The sequence below is a fragment of the Lissotriton helveticus genome, chromosome 4_1 (genome assembly GCF_964261635.1).
Source record: "Lissotriton helveticus chromosome 4_1, aLisHel1.1, whole genome shotgun sequence".
Taxonomy (NCBI): Eukaryota; Metazoa; Chordata; class Amphibia; order Caudata; family Salamandridae; genus Lissotriton; species Lissotriton helveticus.
In genome coordinates, this window is record NC_136063.1 from 1,484,946,624 (window position 1) to 1,484,974,374 (window position 27,751).

Below are 27,751 nucleotides of genomic sequence, written 5' to 3' on the forward strand. Positions count from 1 at the left end.
TCCCAGATTCCATGGTACAAGTAATCATTAACACAGCCCATAGTCCAGCACACTTAGGAGAAAAAGCAATGTTAGACACCTTACAGAACATCTGGTTTAACAAGCACATGCGTGCAGCAGCGAAGCAGAAAGTACGAACATGTATGATCTGTTGTCAGTTCAATCCAGGTAAAGGCATCCCGGTGGAACAAGGCGGATTTCATCCTCCTGACCACCCTTTTGAGGTTCTCCAGATGGATTATATCCAAATGGACAGATGTAGAGGTTACAAGTAAGTCTTGGTAGTTGTATGTGCACTGTCTAGATGGACAGAAGCATATCCAGTTCCAGATTATACTGCTGTGACAACAGCCAGACAATTAGTGCGCGAGTACTTCCCCAGGTATGGATCACCTCGGGTGATCTATTCAGATAACGGCCAGCCATTCTCTTCAGAATTAATGAAACAAGTGTCCCTTCTGTTAGGTTATACATGGAAGTTCCATTGTGTCAGACACCCAGAAGCAGCAGGCCTTATAGAAAGACATAATCAGACCCTCAAGATAAAGTTAGCAAAGGTCTGTGCAGAAAAAGGCGTGGATTGGATGGTGGCCTTGCCGGTTGCCCTCTTTTACATGCGTATGGTAGCTCATTCCAGAACAGGCCTATCTCTGTATGAAGTGGTTTTCGGTAGACCGCCAAATATGTGGGGTACGCCTATGCCTAAAAAGATAACTGATGTTGACAGTAACATGCTGACAGATTACCAGGCTTCCTTGATGTCTGCACTACTCTCTTGTCGTTCACAGGTTGCTGCCGCCTTCCCTGACAACACCCAGGTCGAGGAACACGCCATTGTCCCTGGTGATTTCATTCTTGTGAGGAACTTTGACCGATCAAGCCCCCTTGAGCCACGGTGGAAGACGCCGAAGTTGGTGCTACTAACCACGAGGACAGCAGTGAAGGTGGAGGGACGCAAGGGGTGGATTCATCTTCAGCATTGCAAAAAGTACATTGGAAAATTTGGAACTTTGATAGACAATATAGTAAATACAAACTTTGCGCCGCCTTTGCTTGAAAAGACCCCTCAGCAAGAGTATAGGTCCAAATTAAGACCTAGTAAGTCAGACGTAGTTTAATTGTTTAAGCCCACCCGGTGGTGAATCGGTTAGACTAGTTTCTGACATGTATAAGATCACATATGAGAATAGCAAGAAGAGAGAAAAATACTGCAAGACATTACGCAGTAGATGTACCGTTACCTTGATCATCCTTTTTATTCTGTGCATTGTTATAATTGGTGTTAGTTTATTGCTACATGTTTTCTTTCCCATTTCCTCACATATACATTCATCCAGTATGCGTACATTCAGTGACCAGCCAGATCAGCAATGCAACTGATTGCTGGGTATGTGGCCAACTACCCCCTTATCAGAAAACAAAGGGAGTTCTGCCGAAATAGATTCTAAAAAATTTCCGGAAAAAACGCCCATTGGATAACATGGCAAATCGCACTTCCGCACAAAGCATGCTTTTTCCACCACTTCCACAGCTCAGATCCTTTTCAAATTTGGCATTACAGTAGTCCAAGCGATGCCCTACATCCTCACCAAAACGCAACCGAATCCCTCCACTGGAACGGGTACGAATTTCCGCTCAAAAACACGCCCCCCGCAAACGCCAAACAACGCCAAAATCCCTCAACACCTTGTTATACAGCATGTTAAAACAAATACTGCCTTCTCAATACAAGATATTGTATTGACAAACATACTCTGCACAAACCATGACGACATGGCGCTATTCACAAGCCATATTTACAAGAAACTCAACAAGGTATAATAATGACATGCTCTTCACAAACCATATTTACAAGGAGCTATTTACAAGGAACTTCACTCTCAGAAGGACTTTCTTCTTTCAAAACGTCACGCCATACCTATTTCATTTGCGGTCAGACAGCTTATGTACATCTGCCCTTAGACTGGGGTGGAACTTGTTATATAGCAGACAGAAACAGCGTGGGAGCAATATACAGATTTCAACAAAGGTTTCTTTTTCTTTGTTGGCCCCGTCCAAAATAGTAAACTGATACGCAAATTAACAAGAACCCTTGAAGCAGTAGTGACTGTGACTGCATCTGCCCTGGCGACTTGATCCAGGAGCAGTTTGCCATGATACTATCTCTGTCTGCAGTGTGGCCTGGCGATTAGCAGCCTTTGTGCCACTGCTTGCGTTCCCCATCCATATGTACAAAGGATAAAGATGAAGAAATGATTCTGTATGATCAGCTATACGGTCTCATGAATATAGATGTATCCTAAAGGGTTATGTAGGTGACAAGGAGGGAATGAGGAAAATGATATTTTGCCTGACCAAAAATGTCCACTACATACACCCTGTGTTACATTCATGTGCATGTCACCCATGCATATTTCTCGTAGTGGCCTGAATCACTAGGCCTCTGCAAACATGTCCTGCAAGTCAAGTCATCAAAGTCTACCAAACGTTAAGCTAAAATGAAGGCCCATGTATTTTGCATTTTGCATTGTGCACTTTTAAATAAATATCGTACTGAGCCCTATTTTTTGTGGTTGGAGCCTGAAACCACTTTCTGAAACATTGTTTACATGACTCCTGGCACATTGAGAACTGCAGTCACGTCAGCAAGAAGCCTGCCAAGACAGTGTTATGAATAACAGTTATCTGTTTTGCTGTACAGAGTGGCATCCCTGCCCGGTGAGGAAAAGCAAACAGAACCCGTCCGCGACAGATAAGGCCTAACTCTCTGTCTCAGCCCCCATGCAATGAACGGAGGAATATATGCTTTTTTCTTTATTTCTAGTGATGAACCTTTGCTTCAGACAATACATCCCCTATCATATCAGATTGTACAAGATGTGCTTTTCGCCCTGACACAAGAGATGTCTCTGCTAGGCCGAAAGTCAGCTCTCCTCCCAGTTACACGTCAATTGCACGCCTTGCTCGAGTTGCACAATTAGGGCAGAGTTCCAGCTGGTCATGCAAACTCCTCCCCTAAGTACCCACCCACCTATGACACCTACCTATCATCTACCTATGACTCATCAAGTGTACGCCCACATGCTCTTATCTCCTTCTTTCTTGCTCTGCCTGGAGCGCTCCTCCCTATGTACAAGGAGTAAAATGTATATATGCTGTTCATTGTTATTAAATGTTAGAAGACTCTTCCTGAACCTCAGAGGTGATGGAACATATTCTCCCTTTGACTCGAGTTATTGGAATAAAGCCCATTTTAACTTGGACACCACGGATCCTGTCTCTCATTTGATGCATGATACTTTGTTAATGCCTAGAAATTCTGCCAGGGTAATATTTTATTTACCACAGCTCAAGGACAAGGAATAGTAGATTTACTATTCCAACACCTTCCCTACTGTACGTAGGCTGGTGTTGTAATAGTAAATTTAACTACTCTAAGTCCAGCATCCCTACAGCGCAAGTCGTGGTAACCACTTGCGTCGTAAAAAACGCGTTGTAACGGTACGCGTGGTAATACCACGTGTTGTACCGTCATACATCCCTTTAACGGTGTATAGAAATCCCCTTTTCAGTGTTTTCTGTAACTTGCTCACTATTCCTTTGTGCAAAGAATACTTTTTAGACTAACCTAAATGTGGGACAGAGTGTTCTTTGACAGCAGCATTGTCATGTGCCCGAGTTAGGCCTAGTAGGTAGTAGTGCCAATTAACATGTACAGGGTTCTCTTCTAAAGTTGCCTTCCCTTTCTCACATCGACTTTTGACACACATTTGCATTTGTGACACTTGGGTTAGTTTCTAAAAAACACTGACCTTGCCGACACAAAAGAACTTCATGAGAGCACTATCACTTTGCCTTGGCATTATGTGCAAGGCTTTCACATGCATGATATAAATGTGTTATTTTGTCCATGTGGCAACGCAGCTATCTGTGGAATACAAACAATAGACTGCCTGATCACAATCACGGCCCAAGGTAAGGATGCATTTGCTGCCAAATACAATCAGAGGAGACACTTCTGCTGACTTCGAGGGGTCCCTGCATGCTGAAGCTTTCACCTAGCAGCTGACTGACATCTCCGTGTGGGGTGTTCAGTTCATTACCAAGACGCGTTCCTACACTCTTACCCATGAGGTAAAGAGGTTAAACCATCCAGAAGGGGGTTTCTTGGCAGACCATACATGCATACCCTAGACACGTAGGTTAGCATCATAGTAGTAAGTTAGGTTGTTATGATACTGTATAGGTATACATACATAAGGTGTCTCAACAAGATGGTGCAACTCTTTACTTTATTCATTGTTTCGACGTTCATTATAACTTTTGTCTGCTTCTGTCTAATAATTATTGCAGCATATATTTTCAATACAAGAATTACTATAGTCCAATAAATGTCGAAAAACTTCCCTTCGTGCATTCTTTGCATATTTCTCTGTGCGAAAGAGAGCCCAAGTGACTGAGTGAAAAGTTCTAGGTCTGTCACCATGATTCCTGAGGGAATAGGGTTGTTATGTTCAATAGATGCCAGACTGTCTGCTCCCTGTCTATGTTTATGGGGGTCTAACTTTGGCACTGTGAGCTAGCTGGTCCAAGGGACAACATATCCTACTGGGGTGAATGGCATTAGTCTGGCATGATCCTAAGTTTATGTCATCCACAAACGTGCAGTTCCTACTAATTTGGGGAAACTACGCAACAGTATCACATTCGATGGAGGCAATGCAGGAGTTAGATGTCACATTAGGTGTGCAAAATATGCACCTGTAGTTAGCTGACAGTATGTTAAGATGCAAAGTTACTCAGCATGACAATGGAAACCCTATAGAACCAGATATCAAATTCAGGTGCAACAACACTTTTAAGTGCAAAATCAGTTTAATGTGCCAAATCACCGTTTGCACAATGTAAGCAGCATTGCAGGATCACATTTATTAGCAAAATTCTATGAATATGCAAAGTCACTTATAGTTGCGACTTTAACAGGAGTGTGCAAACACTTTTACGAGCACAAGGTGGACTCCAGTGGAGTGTGCAGGTACTGCTCTTCACCATCTTTTCACTGCCATTAAGTACAAAGGCTGTGGTAATTAAACGACTTAACTGAGATACTATGGTTTGCCCCAACTTATCTCCTTCTTTTTACTGAGTTTAACTTGCCAGGTCACACAATACATGATACTGCTATTGAGTCCTCAATCTGTCTGTACATGCCAATTATGGAATATATGCAGCAGAACACTTATTGTGATACATTTTAAATCATCTTTAATGGACCTTTAAGCAGAATAAATCAAGCAGAATGTAAAACTGAAATCACCGTTTTTAAATGTTTCAAGGTACATTTGTAAATCAGTGCTTAACTTGCAAAATTATGGATATCGTGTTTTTTTATAAAATAAATATATTAATAGTTTGCTTTATGGGTAGGTCTGACAGCATTGCTTTGCTATTTCATAGCACAATTGTTTCCATCATCTAGTTGAATTCTATGCGATTTATCGACTTTAGCATCATAAATGGTTGTTTAGGCCCTGCCTGTTGGAACACAGACTGCAACAGCAATCACTTAACACATGGGCCGACCTTTTTTCGTTTTAACACAGGGTACAAACATCATGAACGCCCCCCCTTCCACTCTCCGAGGACGCATAGACACATGGGCCGACTTAAGGACTATTAAGATGTGGTGTGGGGTCAGACATTGATCTAAGGACACCTCGATTAAACTAAGTGCTTTCACATTGAAATCACTTCTACTGCCTAAGGTTATTTTGTCTATGACGATCAAGAACCAGGCTGTTACGTATATTGTGCAACTCCAATTAACATCAGTGTTACTGAAGTGCTGGGACGAGAGCAGAAACTGCCATTGTCAATGGCCATATGTGTGCAGATGCGATTTATTAATTACAGGCTTACAGCACAACAACCAAATCAAACACTTCCTGTGAAATTTTGAAAGCGAGTATGGAAACAATTGTACACGGCCTGATTTCCCATTTCTCAAAGCAGGCACATACCGATATACTGAGAAGACTAGATAAATAATTCAGATCTTATTTCCTACTAGAGGGAAAATATGTATTCACACATTAAAAATAATAAAGCAGCACACTAGTTAGATACTGCAATATATGCTTTTTAGTTAGCATACTCTAGACTTTTTTTTATCAATTTATCACATTCGAGCATTAAAAATTGCTGTTTGAAATAAATGATATATTTCACCGCATTGTATTACCAGACTCTCTAATAAGTTAGTGTGATAAGAATACAGTTACCAATGTCATAAGTAATACAATTAGTAAGCCAAATCTTTATGGTACTTTCTTATGAGTTTCTTAAAATGCCAATTACATACAGTTAGTGCAGAAGCACAGTATAGACAGGATCTGTTAGTCGCAAATGACAATCACAATGTTCCCCTCATTAGTAGAGGAACCCTAAGACTGTCTGCTTTGCGGCATTCACACTTCACTTGTGTTGGACGGTGTCTAGAACAGCAAGGCTTCTTTGATGACATCTGGTAAAAGAGGCCTAGATTTTCAAACATTTTGCGCTGACTGCGCATCACGAAAGTGAGGTGAACTTGTGCAAAATTTTATTTTTTGATTTGCTTTCCAGAGCATAGCCTGTTTTGTACTGGAAAGTTGCCCCAAAGTAACTTTGAAAACTTTGTAAGAGGCCAATGTTGCCGGTATCAGCAGTGCACGCTGTAATCCCTGACTGCTCCTACTAGATTCAGTCTGTGGAGTTTAACCTGTCTTTAATCCAGTTTGTTGGAAATGGGGGTCTCTAGTTGGCGAGCGTTTGCACCTTTGTCCAAGTAGGGACTCTTCTTCCTAGTCAGGGTAAGGGGGATACACTTCTAAAATAACCCCTGCTCACCCCCTTGCTAGCTTGGCATGAGCAGACTGGCTTATCTCAGAGGCAGTATGTAAAGCATTTGTGAATACATACAGTAGTACAGTGAAAACACTACAAATGGACACCACACCAGTTTAGAAAAATAAGTAATCTTTATCTAAACCAAACAAGACCAAAATGTCAAAATTCCACAATACAGTAATACAAAATATGACATTCAAATGGTAGAATTATTTCAGTTCAAAGCAAATTGCAGATGCAACACTTTTCACACAAAGTACCTTGGATTTGTTGCACACACAAACAAAAAGAGTTGCAGAGAAGGTGATGCGTAAATTCCTTACACTCAGGTAAGGTGATGAGTCAGTTTCTTGCTCTGGGGGAAGTGATGCGTCGGTGCCTTACTGCTGTGCAGGGGAGGTGATGCGTCGGTTCCTTACTCGAGAGGAGGTGATGAGTCGGTTTCTTACTGCATCCCCCAACGATGCGACAGACTTGGCGCCTCCATGCGATTTCACGATCCGTGCCGATGTGTGGCTTCTTGCAGCTGCAAAGCAGGGCTTGCATCGGAATCAGTGAAGTGACCTCGGACCTCGGAGACCGGTGCACTCGATGCAGCGTGCAGCGATTTCTCAAGCTGTGACAGGCGCTGCAACGGTTTCTTCCACGATGCTTCAGAAACAGGTGCGGATGTGTTACGCTTCTCGAAGTTGCGTTACTTTTCCAGCTCCAAGTGGCAAACAGCCTCCAGAGGTCCAAAACAACAGTAGGAACCCCTTTTAGCAGGTCAGAACACCCAGCAAGGAAGTTCAGGGGAGCTGGGGGTGAAGTATTTGTGTCCACGATACTTCCGAACAGGAGGCAGGCTCAGTTTCAAGCCCTTTCAAGCAAGAGACACAGCACACAGAAAAGTCCTTTCTCCTTTCCTTGACAGAAACAGCCACTGTAGGCCAACCCCAGACAGCACACAGCAACGGGGTAGTACTTCTATTCAGTTGCTCCAGCTCTTCTCCTTGGCAAAGGTTCCTCTTGATTTCCAGAATGATCTCTTTTCTGTCTCTGAGACTTCCAACAGGAGGCAAGCTCTACTTCAAGCCCTTGGAGAAAACTCTAACACGAGGATGATGAAAGCACAGTCCAGTCCTTTGCCTGCCCTAGACAGAAGCAACCACTGCAGGCCAAATCCCAACAGCACACAGCACAAGGGCAGTACTCCTCCTCCAGCTTTCCCAGTTCTTCTTCCTGGCAGGTTCCTCAGTTCAACTGTAATCTAAAGTTCAGGGAGCTGGGCCCCACTTTTTATAGCACAAATTCCTTTTTTCTCTGGTGGCAGAGATACAATTTTCCCAGCCAAAGCCAGCTCTTTCCTCTCTGGTGCAGCTGCCGACAGTAGGCGGGGACAACGGTGCACAGTCAAAATATCGATTCCTAATTATCGACCTACATTAATATTGAGTTGAAAATATCGAAGGTGAAGAATATCGAGGTCAAGAATATCGTTGGATAGAATATCGACCCTAAGGTAAGTAATATCGATTTTTTTAGATCGATGTAAGTAATATCGAAGTTAGTAATATCGATATCAATTTTATCTGTTACTAATTTCGATGTTACTAATATCGATATTTGTTTGTTGTTATGTATTTTATTATGTATTTTATATGTATGTGTTATGTTTTTTTAAGTATGTTATTTGTTTTAAATTATATGTGTACTATTTTTTGTATATTAAAAATCTTTTTTTTAATTTAATTTTATGTTTTAGTACTGGAGCGGTTTGTGGGTTCATAGGGAAATAGGGTGGGAAGTAATTTAATTGTAATGAAGTAATTATTTATTTTTTATTGGTATTGATACTTTTTTAATTCTAATTAATTATTAATTGGTAATTCATTATTTTAATTGCTAATGCATTTTTTTATTTGGTAATTACTTTTTTACAATTGGAAATTGATATTTTTAATTGTTAATTACTTTTTATTAATTGGAAATGTATTTTATTAATTGGTAATTAATTGTTCATAAAAATGTTTTTTATTTAAAAATAAATGTATTGTTTACCATTTTTTTATTGTTGACCAATTTTTAATTATCAATATGTTTTTTGTTTAAAAAAATATTTTAGTGTTCAATATTTGTTATTTGGTAAATTATATTTATTAATTAATATTTATGGGTATTTATTGTTAATTATTTATTCAATTGTAATTATGTTTTTATTAATTATTAATGGGTATTTGCAAATGATGTAGAGTTATTTAAAAATTAAATTTTTTATTATTTTATTTACAACAATTATTTATAAGTATATTATATTTAACTTCTACGCTATCCAATGCTTTCCCTACTGTTGCACTCTCTGGAGTGGGAATAATAATTTTTACCCCTCCGCTATCCAATGCTTTCCCTACTGTTGTACTCTCTGGAGTGGGAATAGTAATTTTTACCCCTACGCTATCCAACGCTTTCCCCCCTGTTGCACTCTCTGGAGTGGGACTAGTAATTTTTAACCCTACGCTATCGAACGCTTTCCTTACTGTTGCACTCTCTGGAGTTGGAATAGTAATTTTTACCCCTACGCTATCCAACGTTTTCCCTAATGTTGCACTCTCTGGAGTTGGAATAGTAATCTTTACCCCTACGCTATCCAACGCTTTCCCTACTGTTGCACTTTTTGGAGTTGGAATAGTAATTTTTACCCCTACGCTATCCAACGTTTTCCCTACTATTTCACTCTCTGGAGTTGGAATAGTAATTTTTACCCCTACACTATCCAACACTTTCCCTATTGTTACACTCTCTGGAGTGGTTATAGTAATTTTTACCCGTACGCTATCCAACGCTTTCCCTACTGTTGCACTCCCTGGAGTTGTAATAGTAATTTTTACCCCTACGCTATCCAACGCTTTCCCTACTGTTGCTCTCTCTGGAGTTGAAATAGTAATTTTTACCCCTACGCTATCCAACGCTTTCCCTACTGTTGCACTTTTTGGAGTTGGAATAGTAATTTTTACCAATATGCTATCCTATGCTTTCCCTACTGTTGCACTTTTTGGAGTTGAAATAGTAATTTTTACCCCTACGCTATCTAATGTTTTCCCTACTGTTGCACTCTCTAGAGTTGGAATAGTAATTTGTACCTCTACGCCATACAATGGTTTCTCTACTGTTGCGCTCTCTGGAGTGGGTATGGTAATTTTAAGTTCTATGCTATCCAAAATTTTTACTTATGGATTTTGAATAGTATTTTTATTTATTTAGCTATTTATTTTTTTTTGTATATATTTAGATAATGTAGTATATAATTAATTTAAAAAATAATAAAGGTATATATTTTATTTTATTTATTAAACGTAATTCTTTACTTTTTATTTATGTTTTAGTTTTATGATTGCAAATGTATTTGTAATTTATAATATTTTTTATTAATTTATAAATTATTAAAATAATTATTACAACTTATTGTTCAGTATGTACATATTATATATTTTCTGTATATGTTTAATTAATGTATTATTAATATATGTATTTTTTATTTATTTGTAAAGATTATTAGATATACAGGCCCACTAGCAGCATTTGATTTACAGGCCCTGGGCACACATAGTGCACTGTACTAGTGACTTACCAGTAAATCAAATATGCCAATCATGGAATCACCAATCCATAAACACAATTTACAGGGAGAGCAAATGCACTTTAGCCAAAAAGCAAAAAGTCTAGGGATAAACCCGCCAGACAAGCCAGTTCTAACACAGTTTAAATTGTGTCTCTAATTACAAGTGCTTCTTCATATTTAGCCTATACATGATTCAGTCACTTAGCTCATTTAGACAAAACATTCAAGCCCAATTTCACAAACATATCTGCTCATCTTTTTTGGGCAACTTAAAATATATGGTCCTGAGAATGGTCTTGTGTACTATTGACACAGGTGGCCAAAACTTCGACCTGTGCTCCAGTTCTCACATTTTAATACGTGTATCCCCATATCAATTGATGGATACAAAGGACTGATTTCACATATAAACAGAGCGGACGTTACATACATTGATCTATGGTGTTGAGAAAATACTTTGGGGGACATTAGGATGTCGGGCGGATTTTTTGGCACTACATAACACTACCTAAACGGTTAGCTGTGGAATAAGTTTGTATATCCACTACTCCACGTTCAATAAGGTCAGCAGTGTGGGAAGGTTTGCATATTTTGTCCAGCATAACGGCGAGGGCAATTTTAATGCAATTTTTATGTTTTGGGATTAACACACATGGGTTTGACTGTGTCACAGGGTGATGGTCGGGTAACTAGTAGGTATAATTGTGAGTAACTGTATAAGCAAAATATTGATTGCGTTACGAATGGTTATGAGTTCTGTCTATTTTTTACAGATTCCAAAATCCTCATATAATAGAGGTAACGCATTCGAGTTTTTTACCTTAACAACGGACAAAAGTTGGTAAAAACACGTTCTTTTGAACATCCATCCAACGTGAGTAGGCACTTTAGGGGGTGTACTGCCTCGCTGGGTGAGTTTCTTCTTCTTTTATTACTGGTCCTGAGGAATGCTGGGTCGAAGAAGACCAAAAAGCTGAAACATGTCGACCGTTTTTTAGGACAGGGGGGTTCAAGCTTAACTCTGAACTGTCTGTTTAAGCACATTGGTTTTAATTGAGTCCGAATCACCCCTCTATTAAAATTGTTGGTTGAGGGAGTGATCTATACTCATTTTAAATTTGCACTTTTTTGTTTGTGGAAATTTTACACATACTAACCAAGGGAACCCGATGAAGACAAACGGCTACCTACCTAAAGTGGGTGCCTGAGGGTCCCTCTATTTCTTTTCTGGTATACTCACTACTCTTTCTGACACAGATGTTCAGGCTTGCATGTGACACTTAGGGGTGATGGTGAATTCTTTCTCTCGCCGTTCCTTCTATTTAGTGGTGTTATTTTATAGATTGTAATACTCTCTAGTTGTTTCTGATAGTTTATCCCAAGGGGTGTGAGAGTATTCTACTACGCCCTTTCTCTCTTGTTGTTTGTACAGGTTTTGGCAGCGTGCAGCTGCGAGAGAATTAAGATTGTTTGAAAGAGATGTTACTAAAGTGTCGTCTCTTTTGAACTACAGTTTTCCTTTAAAAGATTTGTTTAGTTATCACGCTTGTATGATGGAGGATTCAGGTCTCTCTTTCTCAAGAGAGGAGGCTGATGCCATTTTAAATGATCCAACTTTATTTGCAGATCCCTTGGTGGCGCAGACGATATCCCAAACCACAGATTGGGATAAATTAAGTGAACAAAAAAAGAGTTTGATAAGGGCCATTTTACATGGCACGATGATGAAAGAGTACTTGACTAATAAGATTGCTCCCAAAGGTTTGTTAGTGAACAACGCACCCTGCATCTTCCTAGAGGACAGTGTATTTAGAAAGGAGTGGGCCCAGATAGCCTGGCATTGTACTCATGATTGGGCTCTCCTAATTATTAAAACTGCACTTCAGCTTTCGGAGGCCCTTTTGATTGAGATTCAGGCTACAGAAGCCCACATTAAGACCACGGTTACGGGTTTTAAGAAAAAATTGGAGGAGTTCAATAAAGAACTGAATGAATATAAGGCTAATTTGGCACAGTCTAAAATCCAGCAGTTTCAAAAAGACTTGAAAAAATGGTCACATGCAAAAGTTTACCCCTATGCAAGTGCAGAGTATACCCCACCTGACCGTACCAACTACAATTCTGATGTTTCAGATGATTCTAATTCCAGTGGGTCAAGCGCAGGGAGCTCTGGTAATAAACAACGGGGTAGAGGCAGAGGAAAAAGACCACAAAATAACTCCAATTGGGTCCCATATCAACAACAAGGGAATGAAGTTTTTCACCCAAATCCTTATGGTTACCCACCGTTCCCACCACAGATGGGATGGAATCCACATTTTGTTCCACCACCACCCCCACAATTCCAATCGAATATGTATCCCCCTCATTTTTTAGGGTTTGGCCAGAGAGGCCGAGGCAAGAGACGGGGAGGGAACCAAGTTTGTTGGCAAACACCAGAGGCAGTGGGAGACAACACTCGCAGCAAGACGCAGGAACAGAGAGCGGGTCCCAGCAATGCACAAGTTTAGTCACTAATCTGTCAAGTAGAATCTTAAATCCAGACGAGCAATCGATTTTAGAGAAAGGGTTTGGCTTTATACCAACACCACGCCTTGATCGCTTCAATCTGTTTTGTGAACTCAGTGAGTTCTTTAGAAAATTGCGGTTGAAAGCTTTCTTTGAGAATCGAGAAGCGATGGAAAGCCAAACCTCTAGCAGTGATACCAACTTTAGAAACAGATCAACTTTTACCCCCCCCCGGCACATCTTGTTCCGGCAGGCGTAATTGCCTTCGAACAAGCAGTGTTCCGAGAAGTGGAAAACATTGTGGAACCGACATCTTTCAAAAATTTAACAGGTGCACAATACAAAGCCATAGAGTCCCTAAAAAATGACCCTAATATAGTAATTAAAAGCGCCGACAAAGGCGGAGATATCGTCATACAGGACACCACTGCATATGATGCTGAATGCAGACGCCTCCTTAGTGACACAAGAAGTTACACAATTTTGAATGAGGATCCATCGTCATCACTGAGGGATGAGATAGTAGAACTAGTGATGACCGCTGAGAGAGATGACTACATCAGCAAATACGAAGCTGATTTCCTGACAAATTCTGAAGGAAAAGTTCCATATTTCTACAGTCTACCAAAAACTCATAAGAACCGGTATCCACCCCCTGGGGGACCGATTGTTTCAGGCATTGGGTCTCTTCTAGAACCCCTTTAGAAATATTGCGATTTTTCTTTAAGCCCTTGATTAAATCAACAAGCACCTATATAAAGGATACCAAGAGTTTATTGTCAATGCTTTTGACAGTTAAACTACCGGAGGAATCAATTCAATTCAAAATGCTTTATTCGAGTATTACTCATAAAAGCAGACATACAAACACATAATAAAATGCTATTAAATTACAATGATCGAATATAACATAAGCACGTTGAACATAAAAGAAAAATACAATTACATTTCAGCATACTTTGTACAATCACAGGTGCAAAGTTCATTTGATAAAAATCAGGTTAAAAATCAATCCAATATCACTGTTAAAAGTCAGTAAAATTTTAAAATTGTTCATCCGAAAAGACACCTCACGTGGGACGGAACAGAGAATAGATAATCTAGCAGTCTCTGTTCAACTAAGCAGAGAGTAGTTACCCTACTAGCAATCTCTGCCTAATTACCCACGCCCACCCCAAATACTTTGCAGTCGCTATTATAATCCAGGTTAGGGAGGTAGATTTTACAATACGGAAGGCTACCATACTACTTTTAGTACCCAGATTTCTACACATAGGTGCCAACCAAACACGTCTAGGAGCGGAATATACATGACAGGAGAACAAAAAATGACCTAGCGTTTCCTTTCCTTCCCCACATACTGGGCAAGTAGCTGGACCTCCGTCTCTCCACTTTGATGTTAAGTTGCGTAGAGGTACAGAACCAGCCCTCATTTGGAAAAACAGTTTCCTATCCATGGGTTTCGATATATAATCCCAATACATTTCCTACATAGGAAACAGCTTAACCTCAAGGAAAGCAGTAGTCATAGACCCGTTGTTAGTACTAAGCAAACTACTGTTTTCAACCCGTTCCCAGAAAAGATTTTTTATAAATAACTTAGATGGGAAGGATGACCCGGCTGGATCGGACCACAGTTCATTTAGTCCTAGTTCACATAATGCTGATTTTAGTGATTTAAACCATCTAATTTTGTTAAATCGGTCCGCTTTGATAACATCCGCAAACCCTTCTGCATAATGTGACAATTCAGGGGTGGTCCAGATTCTACGCCAATATAATATTGGACGGAGTTTACACATTGCCGAGATTTCTTTCCTGCCAAGGTCATATCTAAGAGGCAAAAGGGGACTGCTCTGTGGGGTGCCTGTAAGTTTCCGTAAGAAGTTATTCTCCGATGTCTGTAACTCCTGGAGGTTTTCTTGTCCCCACAACTCAGCCCCATACAATGCTGACCCTATTGCCTTAGCCTCGTATATGATCAAGGGAGGTTTGATCGGTTTGGTCAATGATTTACTGTGCTCCTTAACGATGGTACCAGCCAATTGCTTATGTCTTAATACTGCAATGTTTAAATGTTGGTTCCATCTATTGTCATTAGAAATGTGAATCCCCAGGTAAGTAAAAGAATTTACTACTTCAAGGTAACGCCCACTCATGGATATTTTGGATTTAAAATTTCTATAAGGATTAAAAACCATGAGTTTTGTTTTAGCAGCGTTTACCTCCAAGCCGTGGTCACTACAGAACTTGTCAAAAATTACCAGTGCCTTTTGCAGACCGCTAGGGGATTTTGATAAAATTAAGGTGTCATCGGCGAACATTAAAATAGGAACTTTTACACCTGCGAGAGAGGGAGCATCCACAGCCTGAGATTGCATGCGGGAAACAATGCCGTTAATAAAAAGGGTAAACAATGTTGGTGCCATTGAACAACCCTGTCGGACCCCACGCTCAACAGGAAAGTCGACAGTGTCATTTCCATAGCCACCCCATTGGATTTTAGCGTAAGTACCCTCATGGAGTCTCATGATCAAGGTCAACAGGGTCATTGGGACCCCCAGAGCTGCCAGCACCTCCCACAATTTTGCCCTAGGCACCAGGTCGAATGCAGCCCGTAGGTCAACGAATGCTGCGTAAAGACTACCTCCACCCAGTACCACAGTCCTCCACTGGATCAATTGAAAACGGAAGACCTGGTCCACAGTGCTGGTTGCTCTGCGAAACCCAGCCTGAAAAGGAGATAGAACATTCTGGTCCTCTGCCCAATCAAGCAAATTGTTAATAATTACACGCCCCACAACCTTTTGAACAGTGTCAATTAAGCTGATAGGGTGGTAATTACAAGGTTGGGCACGATCTCCCTTTTTATATACCGGAATAATGACAGCACCCCTCCAGGATACCGGGATTTCAGCACCCCTGGCAATGTGATTTAGTAATAAGCAGATGTATTTGCTCCACCTATCGGTGTCATTTAAGAAAACATCCGCAGGGACTCCGTCAATGCCCGGTGCTCGGCCACTGTGAACGGATCTCAGGGCAAACAGTACTTCACTCTGAGCAAAGATGTCGTCATCTGTGAACAGATAAGTAGGGCAGAAACTATTACCGATTTGGTCCCTGGAAGAGTACTGTTCACTAAAAAATTTGACCCATGTATCATGAGAAACATTGTTATTGGAAGCTTCTGGAGACCTTTCGTAACCCCATTTGACAATATGCCAAAATAGTCTTGAGTTTTTGCGATCACTTGCACATTTCAGCTTCTGCCAGTGGGCTTCGTCCCATTCTCTTTTTGCCCTAGCAATACAATTTTTATAATGCTTCCTAGCAGACCGAATCTCACCCCGGTTGTTGCTCTTAATGGCAACTCCTAGGTTGGATCTTGCCGCCCTACAGTCATGATTATACCACTTTGCAGCTCTAAATGGACAGACCCTCTTGTTATGTACAGGTTTTAAGAAATAACTTTTAACTTCATTAAAGAGAGTCGTGTGTGCTTTAGTTATGTCTTCATATCCCTGTGAGGTCCCAGCTACGCTCTCCAGGGCCGCAATGGCCCTGTCTGTCGCTGCTCCTATTTTTTCGAGGACCTGCTGATCTGTCCTGACACCTGACCACCTTAACCTGCGCATATCATTAGTTGGAACGATCGTCGGGAGCAAAAGTTGGTCACAAGGGGTCGGTGCTATTACTTTAAACAACCACCAATTGTGAGAGACACATAAAGGGTCATGGTTGCTTTCTGGCCTTGCTGTTACCACCATGTCACTAACAGATGACCATATAGATATACTACAGATGACATAATCAATACGACTTTTGTTTCGCCCGTTGTTAAAAGTCATGGCAGGGACTCGATCTGACTTGGTTCGACCATTCAAGGCTCGTAGCCCATACTCCAGGCACATTGCATTTAAGCCTAGTATGTCAGCCGTCCAGCGAGTTATCGGGGGAGTGTCTAATGTGGGGATATCCCATAGCTTATCTTCCTCTACCCCGAGAGGGGAGTCACCAGTGATGAGAGGTTCAAAAGTGCGATTTAAATCGCCTGCAATTAGTATATTTGTCCCTGCAGAATGTATCTCAAGGAGATTAAAGAGGCTCAAGAGAACCTCAGATTTACCTTTGTTTCCACCTCTAGCATAGATATTGTAAATATCTATGGAGATGGGTAAATCACTAGTGAGTCTGATGAGCTGGATATCTTTTTGGTCAAGCTCCACACATTTTACAACAGTTTTTAAAGACTGCCTGATCCATATGGTAAGACCCCCCATCGGTCGCCCTTTAGGGCCCTTAGAAGCAGGAACATAAAAATGTATGTACCCCAAGGCAAAAACAGGGTCACACGCCCAAGTCTCTTGGAAGATGCAAAGATTGTACTTGTTAATAAATCCAAACCAGTCAGCACAATCCATCTTGGAACATAGACCAGCCACATTCCAAGACAAAAGATTCCCCGTGTTAGTTATCATGACAGAACTAGGGCTTGTAATAATCTCATGCGTCATCTTTCCACCAGTATCATTACAATTAATATTTTCATTGGATAGGCCTGCTGGATCCACAAAGGGGGACCCCTTAGTTCGATCTTTAGTTAGGTAGCTGGCCTCACCAATGATGCTTTCATCACAGACAATTAGTGGCATAGAGTTACAAATAGGTGGTAGTCAGTCACAAGCATTCAAGTTTGATAATGCAGAGAAACGATTTTCCAACCCCAAGCCCCAGTCCACCGAGGCAACATCCTTCCTCCCCCTCTTAGTCACAATGTTCCATTTGGTTCTCAAAATACTTGAATTCGGACCACTTCCCTTCCTTGGGTAGAAGAAGTCCAAAGTCAGTGGAACAATTGATGTTGATCTCCGCTGTGGTGGTAAAATGTTGGGCAAGATATTAGGCAAAACCCCAGGGTCAGAAAAGTGAAGGACAACACACTCCCCCTTAAACTTTTTGACCCTGTCCCCAATCCACTGAACCCTTCTAGCATTTACGAGCTCTTCCGAGAGTTGCTGCTTTCCCCATGGAGAAATTACCATGTTGTTGGTCAACCATGATAGAGATTTATTTATTAAGGAAGATATTGTTTCGTGTTCTCCTTGGGCCAGGGGAGGGACGTTAGCAAGGACAAGAACCAATGGGGAAGCTTCAACTACAAGCTCAAAAGTCCCTTTCTCAGTGATTGGGTCAGCAACAACGGGAACTGGAATCGAAACATTAGGAGCATCACCGGGGAAGTTAATCTTGGGTGCCATTGGAGGATTTAATGCAGGGGTAGGGATAAATCCACTATTAACTACAGTGGCTGGTTTGCTCAGAGTAGACTCGATCCTAGAAGAAACAATTTCCGGGAGTTTGCCTACTTCGCCCAGGGTTTTTTCTAATAAACCTTCTAATCGGTTAACCTCGGAGGTTAACTTATCTATTTTGCTGACCAGAGGTTTAACGACACCTTTGATTTTTGTTTCCATCAATGACAGTAGTTTATTAAATTGGGCATTTGAAAGTGTAACATAAGCCTCATTAGTCAGATCAGCCTCCTCTTCCTCAGAAAATTTCCTCGGGAGGTGTCAGAACCCAAACTGTAGGTTCCATACTTACCTGGCCAACTGCGGAGCATTCTAAGCCTCGACCTATCAAAGACTCTTGGGCTAGTAGAGTACTGGCGTGGAGGCTAAAGATGGCCGCCGTCAATGCCAGAGCAGTGGGCAGAAGACGTTCTAGTCTTTCTGACCACCACGACTGAGGAATCTATGCCAAGCGCGAGCGCCTGAGAAACTGCGCACTTCACCGTGAACCCTGTCTGAGGTGGTAGTTTCGTGTCGCGGTGTATCTGAGAGAAAAGGGACTGAAGAGCATTCCAGTGAACATTTAATTTGGTTTCTGATAATAATAATAGTGGCGCAAGGAGAAAACTCGGCGCGCGAGTCAAGCGCAAGTAATTTCCTGAACAGCCGCTGTAATTTCAACGACCTTGTCATAGAGCTGAAGCCGCACTGAATAAGCGGTTCATTTCAGAGAGGAAGCAGAGTATGAAAACGGAGGTGTCAAACGGCGCTGGAACACAGACAAGCAACGCTGAGCTAAGTGAACAATAATAACATTGACAACGTTTTCTGGACACTTGCCTGGCATGATATAATTCATTTTTTGAAAGCGTGAATCCTGTAAATAGAAAAGAAAGAAACTGAGAGTTAAAAGACATTCTATGTGACATATTAAATACAATTCCTTGCCTTACAAGAAAAGAATAATAATATAAGTGTGGAATAATACTTACCAGTAACTACTTCTTAGAGAAAGGAAGCACCTGTAATAAACAACAAGAGGAAGTCAGTATAATTCTCTTCATGGGCAGTCTTTAAGAAGAACAACAGATAACAGAACCCCATTTGGATATAATCACCCTGATTTAGTGAAGTAAGTGCTATTTAGTGTAGATAACTCAGTCTTTCCCCAATTTACTAGGGAGTGAAATTAATAATTCTTTATTTCTTAACACAGTCACAACTAATTAGAGGTGAAGAAAACAATTATCTCAAAAACAGAAGAGGAGCTCAGGTCCAGCAGCGCATGGGTGGGTGAGAGTTAAAAAAAAAGAATAGTAATTAAACAAGATAGTAATATAGGGCAGAGTTTAATGTTGTGTTGTCGTTTTAGGTTTCCAACCACCAGTGACCCAAGAGTAGCGATAGAAGGAAACACCGCTGGACAAGTCTCTTCTCTGTTCTTTTTTATTTTATCCAATTCCCCCGTCCCTTCAGGTAATGGTGGAGGGTTCTGAATAAAGACCCACCATCATTGCTGAGAGGGATTGGGGTTCTAGCATCTCTGCTCCTGTGCAAGAATCAGCAAGACAAACAGGTATTTGAGTTCTGACAGAGTGAAGTGCCCACGTTGCCTTCGCACCCGAGCAGAGATGACAGAAGGAATTGATGTCCAATCCTTAGGGACCTTCCTAGATGCTATTCAGAAGGAATTGGGAGCGGTTAGAGAAGAAAATCAAAATCTAAGACAAGAAGTAATTAGTGCCAGAAAAGAAACCGCAGAATTAGCACTAAGGTTGCGCCAAACTAGTAGTTTAGAGAGGGAGGCCATGAATCCGGTACTAGGAACTACAAATAGAGCTACCACACAGGTGATACACTCCCTTTCACCAGTCATACCATTAGCTGCACCAGAAAGATTTAATGGGGACCCACAGAAGGCACAGATTTTTCTCTCCCAGTGCTCATTACATTTCATGTGCCGCCCTTCCATCTTCCCAGACGCGCAATCTAGAGTGGCTTTCATACTCTCATATTTAAGTGGGGACGCAGCTTCATGGTCCATGCCCTTGGTCTCAAGAGACGACCCGTTACTGAGGAATTTCGACGACTTTAAAAAGGAGTTCTTACGGATATTTGACCGACGGAGGATATCCCAAGTGGTGGATAACGAACTGCTAGACTTAAGACAAGGGAATCGAGACTTAATCGCGTATCTGGCCCAATTCAATAAGTTGGTGGTGGAAACTGATTGGCCAGAGAGCAAGAGAGCCGCAGTATTTTATCGAGGATTGAAGGACGAATTAAAAGACACACTGGCTCAGATCCCCAATAGCCTAACTGAGATTTCGGCTCTCATAGACCTGGTACTTGAGATTGATTTTCGTCAAGGAGAGAGGCGTGGAGAAAAGAAAAGAGACTTCAAGACGATACCTCCGCGTTTTGATCGGGCTCGATCAGATGGTGTAAGAACTTCGGAGACTCACGCCAGAACCGAACCTATGCAGATAGGAGTGATAAGAGGCCCGTTGACCAAGGAAGAAAAGGAGAAAAGAAGAGCAAATAATCAATGTATGTATTGCGGATCCGGGAGTCATTTCGTTCGAGAATGTCCGAAAAAACCTAAAGGTTCATTCAAGCCGAAGGAAAACTAACGGCACCACCTGTGGGAGGAGTTGAGCGGGTGAGTGCGACTCAAGAGATAACTCCACACGAGCATCAAGTGGCAAATACACTGCAATCAGCGGCTCCGCATTTGATTCAAACTATGGAAGTGAAATTCAGACAGATTACCCTAACGGAAGTATCAGTGATGATCGATTCAGGAGCCACTGGGAATTTTTGCGATCTAAAGTTTGCCGCCCAAGCGGGCATCCAGGCCATACGTAAGACAAAGAGTGAGCCAGTTCGGGCGGTAGATGGAACAAATCTATCCTCAGGACCAATTGTGAGTCACACTGAAATGATCCAATTGACGTCTAATGAAGGGCATCAAGAGAGACTTCAGTTTAATTTGATCGATGCCCCTCAGTTCCAACTAATCCTTGGTCTTCCGTGGCTTACAGAACACAACCCCACGATTGATTGGAGTTCCAGAACGATCAGTATGGAGTCAAGTTATTGTCACGAGCATTGTTTTGGTGCCGAGGCTAGACGAGTGGAGAACAACCCGGCCCAAACCTTGTGTACCATCGAGCACTCCATGTGTGTAATCAACGCCCAAGAAGTCCCTGAAGAGTATAAGGAGTTTATGGAAGTCTTCAATGAAGTGGAAGCTGAACACCTACCACCACATCGAGTCTATGACTGTAAGATAGAATTAGAGCCCGGGGCAAATTTGCCATGCAGCCGAGTCTATGCCCTAACAGAGAAGGAGCACCAACACCTAAAGGAATACTTAGATAAATACCTGGCCAATGGATTCATCCGCCCGTCCCAGTCACCCGTTTCATCTCCCTTATTTTTCGTGCCGAAGAAGGAAGGGGACTTGAGGACGTGCATCGACTACAGAGCCATCAATAAAATAACTAAGAAGAACCGTTATCCTTTACCCTTGATTTCGGTGCTCCTGGACCAAGTCAAGGGGGCTCAAATTTATACCAAGCTCGATTTGAGGGGGGCCTATCATCTAGTTCGAATGCGTGAAGGGGATGAGTGGAAGACGGCATTTCGGACTAGATTTGGACTATTTGAATATCAGGTGATGCCCTATGGATTGTGTAATGCCCCAGCAGCCTTCCAACACTTCATCAACGATGTCCTGAAGGAGTTTATTGACCAATGTGCGATTGTGTACATAGATGATATCCTAATTTACTCCTCTGACGTGGCAAGACACCATGAACAAGTCAAAGGAGTGTTGCGGAAATTACAGGAGAATAAGTTGTTTGTGAAGCTAGAAAAATGCGCCTTTGATGTCTCACAAGTGGAATTCTTAGGCTTTGTTCTATCACCTTCAGGAATTTTGATGGATCAACGCAAGGTGGAAGCGGTTAAGAACTGGGAATCTCCGAAGTGCGTGAAGGAAGTTCAAAGCTTTATTGGCTTCGCTAATTTTTATCGAAGATTTATCAGTGAATTCTCCAGAAAGATACTCCCCCTTACCAAAATCCTGAGGAAAGGAATTAAGTTCGAGTGGCCTAGGGAGGCGGAGGAGGCCTTTCAATCGTTAAAAGAAGATTTCACCACAGCGCCAGTTTTGTTACATGCCGATCCCTCGGAACCCTTCTTCGTAGAAACCGACGCATCAGATCAAGCAGTAGGAGGGGTGTTATCGCAACGACACAAGACCACTGGACAGTTGCATCCGGTTGCCTATCGGTCAAGAAAGTTATCTCCAGCGGAAGTGAACTACACGATCACCGAGAAGGAACTGTTGGCGATCAAGGACGCCTTTAAGGAGTGGCAACACTATTTAATGGGAGCCCAACATCAAGTAACCGTGTTCACAGATCATCGGAACTTGAAGTTTTTAAAGACAGCTCGGACCCTTACGCCACGACAATTGAGGTGGTCTCTGTATTTTGCAGATTATGACTTCGTGATTACCTTTCGCCCAGGAGCTCAAAATGGGAAAGCAGATGCTCTATCCAGGATTGGAACAGAGCTTCAACGAAGCACCCCAGACACTCAGCCCATCATTCCCAGTGAAAAGATCATAGGAGTCACAACAGTCGTTCAACTACAGGAATCAATAGCAGATGTAATGAGTTCTGAGGACATCCAGAAGTGGGCACAGGAGGATGCGAACAGGAAGATAATTCAGAATCTACCATACTATCGAAATGCCCTGTATCTACCAACAACAGAATTGCAACAGCAAGTTATGCAAGAGTGTCATGACGATAAATTAGCTGGTCACAAAGGAGAAGCCAAAACTGAGGAGTTGATCAAAAGACACTATTGGTGGCCAAAAATGGCATCTGATATTGAGAGATATGTCAAGTCTTGTGAGATTTGCGCGCAGGGGAAGTCGGAACGGCAAGCTCCAAAAGGGCTATTACTACCTTTACCCACACCACCCCATCCATGGCACACAGTTACCTTAGATCTTATTACTGATTTACCCAACAGTCAAGGACACAACACCATCCTAGTGGTGGTGGATGCCTTTTCTAAAATGGCTCACTTCACCGCTTTAAAAGGGGTTCCTTCTGCAAAACAGTTAGCAAACCACTTCAGTTCCCAAATTGTTAAAATACACGGGATTCCTAAAATTGTTATTTCAGACAGGGGTTCCCAATTTGTGTCCCGTTTTTGGAAGGCTTTTATGGAAGGGTTGGGAACAGAGGTTAGGTTCTCCACTAGCTATCATCCTGAGACCGATGGGCAGACAGAGAGAGTGAACCAAGAGTTGGAACAGTATTTACGGTTGTTCCTTTTAAAAGAAGAAGGGAATTGGTCAGATTATCTGTGGACAGCAGAATTTGCTCACAACAATGCAAAAAATAGCTCAACAGGGTTTTCCCCCTTCTTTGTAAATTATGGCAGACACCCGAATGCTACTATACGACAAATGGATACAGCAGTTCCAGCTGTTAAGGAAGTCATGTCACACCTGCTCGAAATCCAACAAAGAACCCAAGAGAACCTACAAGCAGCAAAGGAAAAGTACAAGAAAAACGCTGATCGAAAGAGACGAGTAGGTCCACCCTTAATAATAGGAGACAAGGTCTGGCTAAGTACCAAGAACTTAAGACTAAAAGGAAACAGGAAGTTCCAACCCAGGTTTATCGGTCCATATCCTATTGAGGAACAAATTAATCAGGTCACGTTTCGACTAAAGCTGCCAGCCAAGTTAAAAATACACCCAGTGTTCCATGTATCATTATTAAAGAAGGCTTCTACTAATCTACGAAATCAATCGCCCCCGATGCCCATCCAATTGGACACAGGAACTGAGTATGTAGTAAAAGAAATTTTGGACTCAAAAAGATCCAGAGGCAAGTTATTTTACCTGATAGATTGGAAAGGCTATGGCCCAGAAGAACGTTCCTGGGAACAAGAAAAAGATGTCCATGCACCAAGATTAATAAGATCCTTCCATCTACGATTTCCTACCAAACCTGGTAAGAAGGAACCTGCCTTGTTGGGGGGTACTGTCAGAACCCAAACTGTAGGTTCCATACTTACCTGGCCAACTGCGGAGCATTCTAAGCCTCGACCTATCAAAGACTCTTGGGCTAGTAGAGTACTGGCTTGGAGGCTAAAGATGGCCGCCGTCAATGCCAGAGCAGTGGGCAGAAGACGTTCTAGTCTTTCTGACCACCACGACTGAGGAATCTATGCCAAGCGCGAGCGCCTGAGAAACTGCGCACTTCACCGTGAACCCTGTCTGAGGCGGTAGTTTCGTGTCGCGGTGTATCTGAGAGAAAAGGGACTGAAGAGCATTCCAGTGAACATTTAATTTGGTTTCTGATAATAATAATAGTGGCGCAAGGAGAAAACTTGGCGCGCGAGTCAAGCGCGAGTAATTTCCTGAACAGCCGCTGTAATTTCAACGACCTTGTCATAGAGCTGAAGCCGCACTGAATAAGCGGTTCATTTCAGAGAGGAAGCAGAGTATGAAAACGGAGGTGTCAAACGGCGCTGGAACACAGACAAGCAACGCTGAGCTAAGTGAACAATAATAACATTGACAACGTTTTCTGGACACTTGCCTGGCATGATATAATTCATTTTTTGAAAGCGTGAATCCTGTAAATAGAAAAGAAAGAAACTGAGAGTTAAAAGACATTCTATGTGACATATTAAATACAATTCCTTGCCTTACAAGAAAAGAATAATAATATAAGTGTGGAATAATACTTACCAGTAACTACTTCTTAGAGAAAGGAAGCACCTGTAATAAACAACAAGAGGAAGTCAGTATAATTCTCTTCATGGGCAGTCTTTAAGAAGAACAACAGATAACAGAACCCCATTTGGATATAATCACCCTGATTTAGTGAAGTAAGTGCTATTTAGTGTAGATAACTCAGTCTTTCCCCAATTTACTAGGGAGTGAAATTAATAATTCTTTATTTCTTAACACAGTCACAACTAATTAGAGGTGAAGAAAACAATTATCTCAAAAACAGAAGAGGAGCTCAGGTCCAGCAGCGCATGGGTGGGTGAGAGTTAAAAAAAAAGAATAGTAATTAAACAAGATAGTAATATAGGGCAGAGTTTAATGTTGTGTTGTCGTTTTAGGTTTCCAACCACCAGTGACCCAAGAGTAGCGATAGAAGGAAACACCGCTGGACAAGTCTCTTCTCTGTTCTTTTTTATTTTATCCAATTCCCCCGTCCCTTCAGGTAATGGTGGAGGGTTCTGAATAAAGACCCACCATCATTGCTGAGAGGGATTGGGGTTCTAGCATCTCTGCTCCTGTGCAAGAATCAGCAAGACAAACAGGTATTTGAGTTCTGACAGGAGGTTTGCTACTTTATTCTTGGCTGACCTTAAACCCTCCCGTTTTGTCGTAACCTTTTGGTTTTCCCCATTAATCCTCGGGACAAAAATGGGTGCTGCAGGGGAGATTGGGGACTCATTACTGGTGGATATCTCTATCAAAGCTTCATTAACACTAATGTCTTCAATACCAGCGACAATACCACTAGGCTGGATAATGATAGTATCAGGAAGAGAATCAAGTATTTCACCATTTGAACTACTATTTATCTGAAGAGCAAAAGGATCATCTGGCTCGATATCAATGAGGGGAGATTGGGTAGGTGAATCTATTCCCAAGGAAGATCTCCTGTCACTATTGATTCTTTCTACAACATGTACAAGATAGTTGTCAATAGTGTTATTAGGAGTAGCTTGCTTTTTCGGAGGCATATTTCTCTAAGCACAACAGATACAATTGGATGCACAAAATAATAATATCCGAAATGTACTAAAAACAGCAACAAAGTATATATCGCATCAAACAAGAAACCGGGCCCAACCCAACCTTGGCCAACCTCGGACGGCCTCAGACGGCCCGCCCTTTGTCCGGGCTTCATCTGGGCGTCCCGCTCGCGTCCCGCGTTGCGGGCGGTCCCGAGCTTTCTAGCGCCTCCAGGCGCAAGGTGGTGACGCGCTCACTGAGCGCCGAAGCAGTGCCCCCTGGGAAACCGAGTTTCTCCACACAGCGGCCGCAGGTGTAGATGGTGCGGCGGCGGGAGAACTCGGCGCGGGGAACCAGCACCCGTCAAGAAGCAGTGGGGAGTCACGAAGATTGCTCCGAGGTCCGGCGTGAGGTAAGTTTCCCCAGCAGGGATTCAGCAAAATGCCCAGTTGGTCGGGCGGTCCCGAGCTTTCTAGCGCCTCCAGGCGCAAGGTGGTGACGCGCTCACTGAGCGCCGAAGCAGTGCCCCCTGGGAAACCGAGTTTCTCCACACAGCGGCCGCAGGTGTAGATGGTGCGGCGGCGGGAGAACTCGGCGCGGGGAACCAGCACCCGTCAAGAAGCAGTGGGGAGTCACGAAGATTGTTCCGAGGTCCGGCGTGAGGTAAGTTTCCCCAGCAGGGATTCAGCAAAATGCCCAGTTGGTCGGGCGGTCCCGAGCTTTCTAGCACCTCCAGGCGCAAGGTGGTGACGCGCTCACTGAGCGCCGAAGCAGTGCCCCCTGGGAAACCGAGTTTCTCCACACAGCGGCCGCAGGTGTAGATGGTGCGGCGGCGGGAGAACTCGGCGCGGGGAACCAGCACCCGTCAAGAAGCAGTGGGGAGTCACGAAGATTGCTCCCAGGTCCGGCGTGAGGTAAGTTTCCCCAGCAGGGATACAGCAAAATGCCCAGTTGGTCGGGCGGTCCCGAGCTTTCTAGCGCCTCCAGGCGCAAGGTGGTGACGCGCTCACTGAGCGCCGAAGCAGTGCCCCCTGGGAAACCGAGTTTCTCCACACAGCGGCCGCAGGTGTAGATGGTGCGGCGGCGGGAGAACTCGGCGCGGGGAACCAGCACCCGTCAAGAAGCAGTGGGGAGTCACGAAGATTGCTCCGAGGTCCGGCGTGAGGTAAGTTTCCCCAGCAGGGATTCAGCAAAATGCCGGAGGAATCGTGCTTTCTTGTCTCGTTAGACATAGATGCTACTTTGAAGGTTCTTGCGGACGCTCTGGACCAATCTACATGGAAATACAACACTTCTAAAATGTTTGTCATCGAGTGTGCTACTCTGGCGTTAAAACGTAATTATTTTCAGTACCAAAATCAGATCTACTTGCAAAAGACTGGTACTTCTATGGGCAGTACTTTTGCCCCTAGCATTGCTGGGCTGTATGTCTATAATTTTGAGAAAACCCATATTTTGTGTAACACCAACCCTTACACTCTCAATGTTATCCTGTGGCAGAGGTACATTGATGACGTGTTGCCAATATGGAAGGGTACAGAGGAGAGCCTTTTGGCCTTCTTTGATTGGGTCAACACCTGTGACCCACATTTGAGGTTTACCCATCAGCACAGCCGTGAAAGCATAGAGTTTTTAGATGTCACGATCACCAAAACTGGCGATCACCTG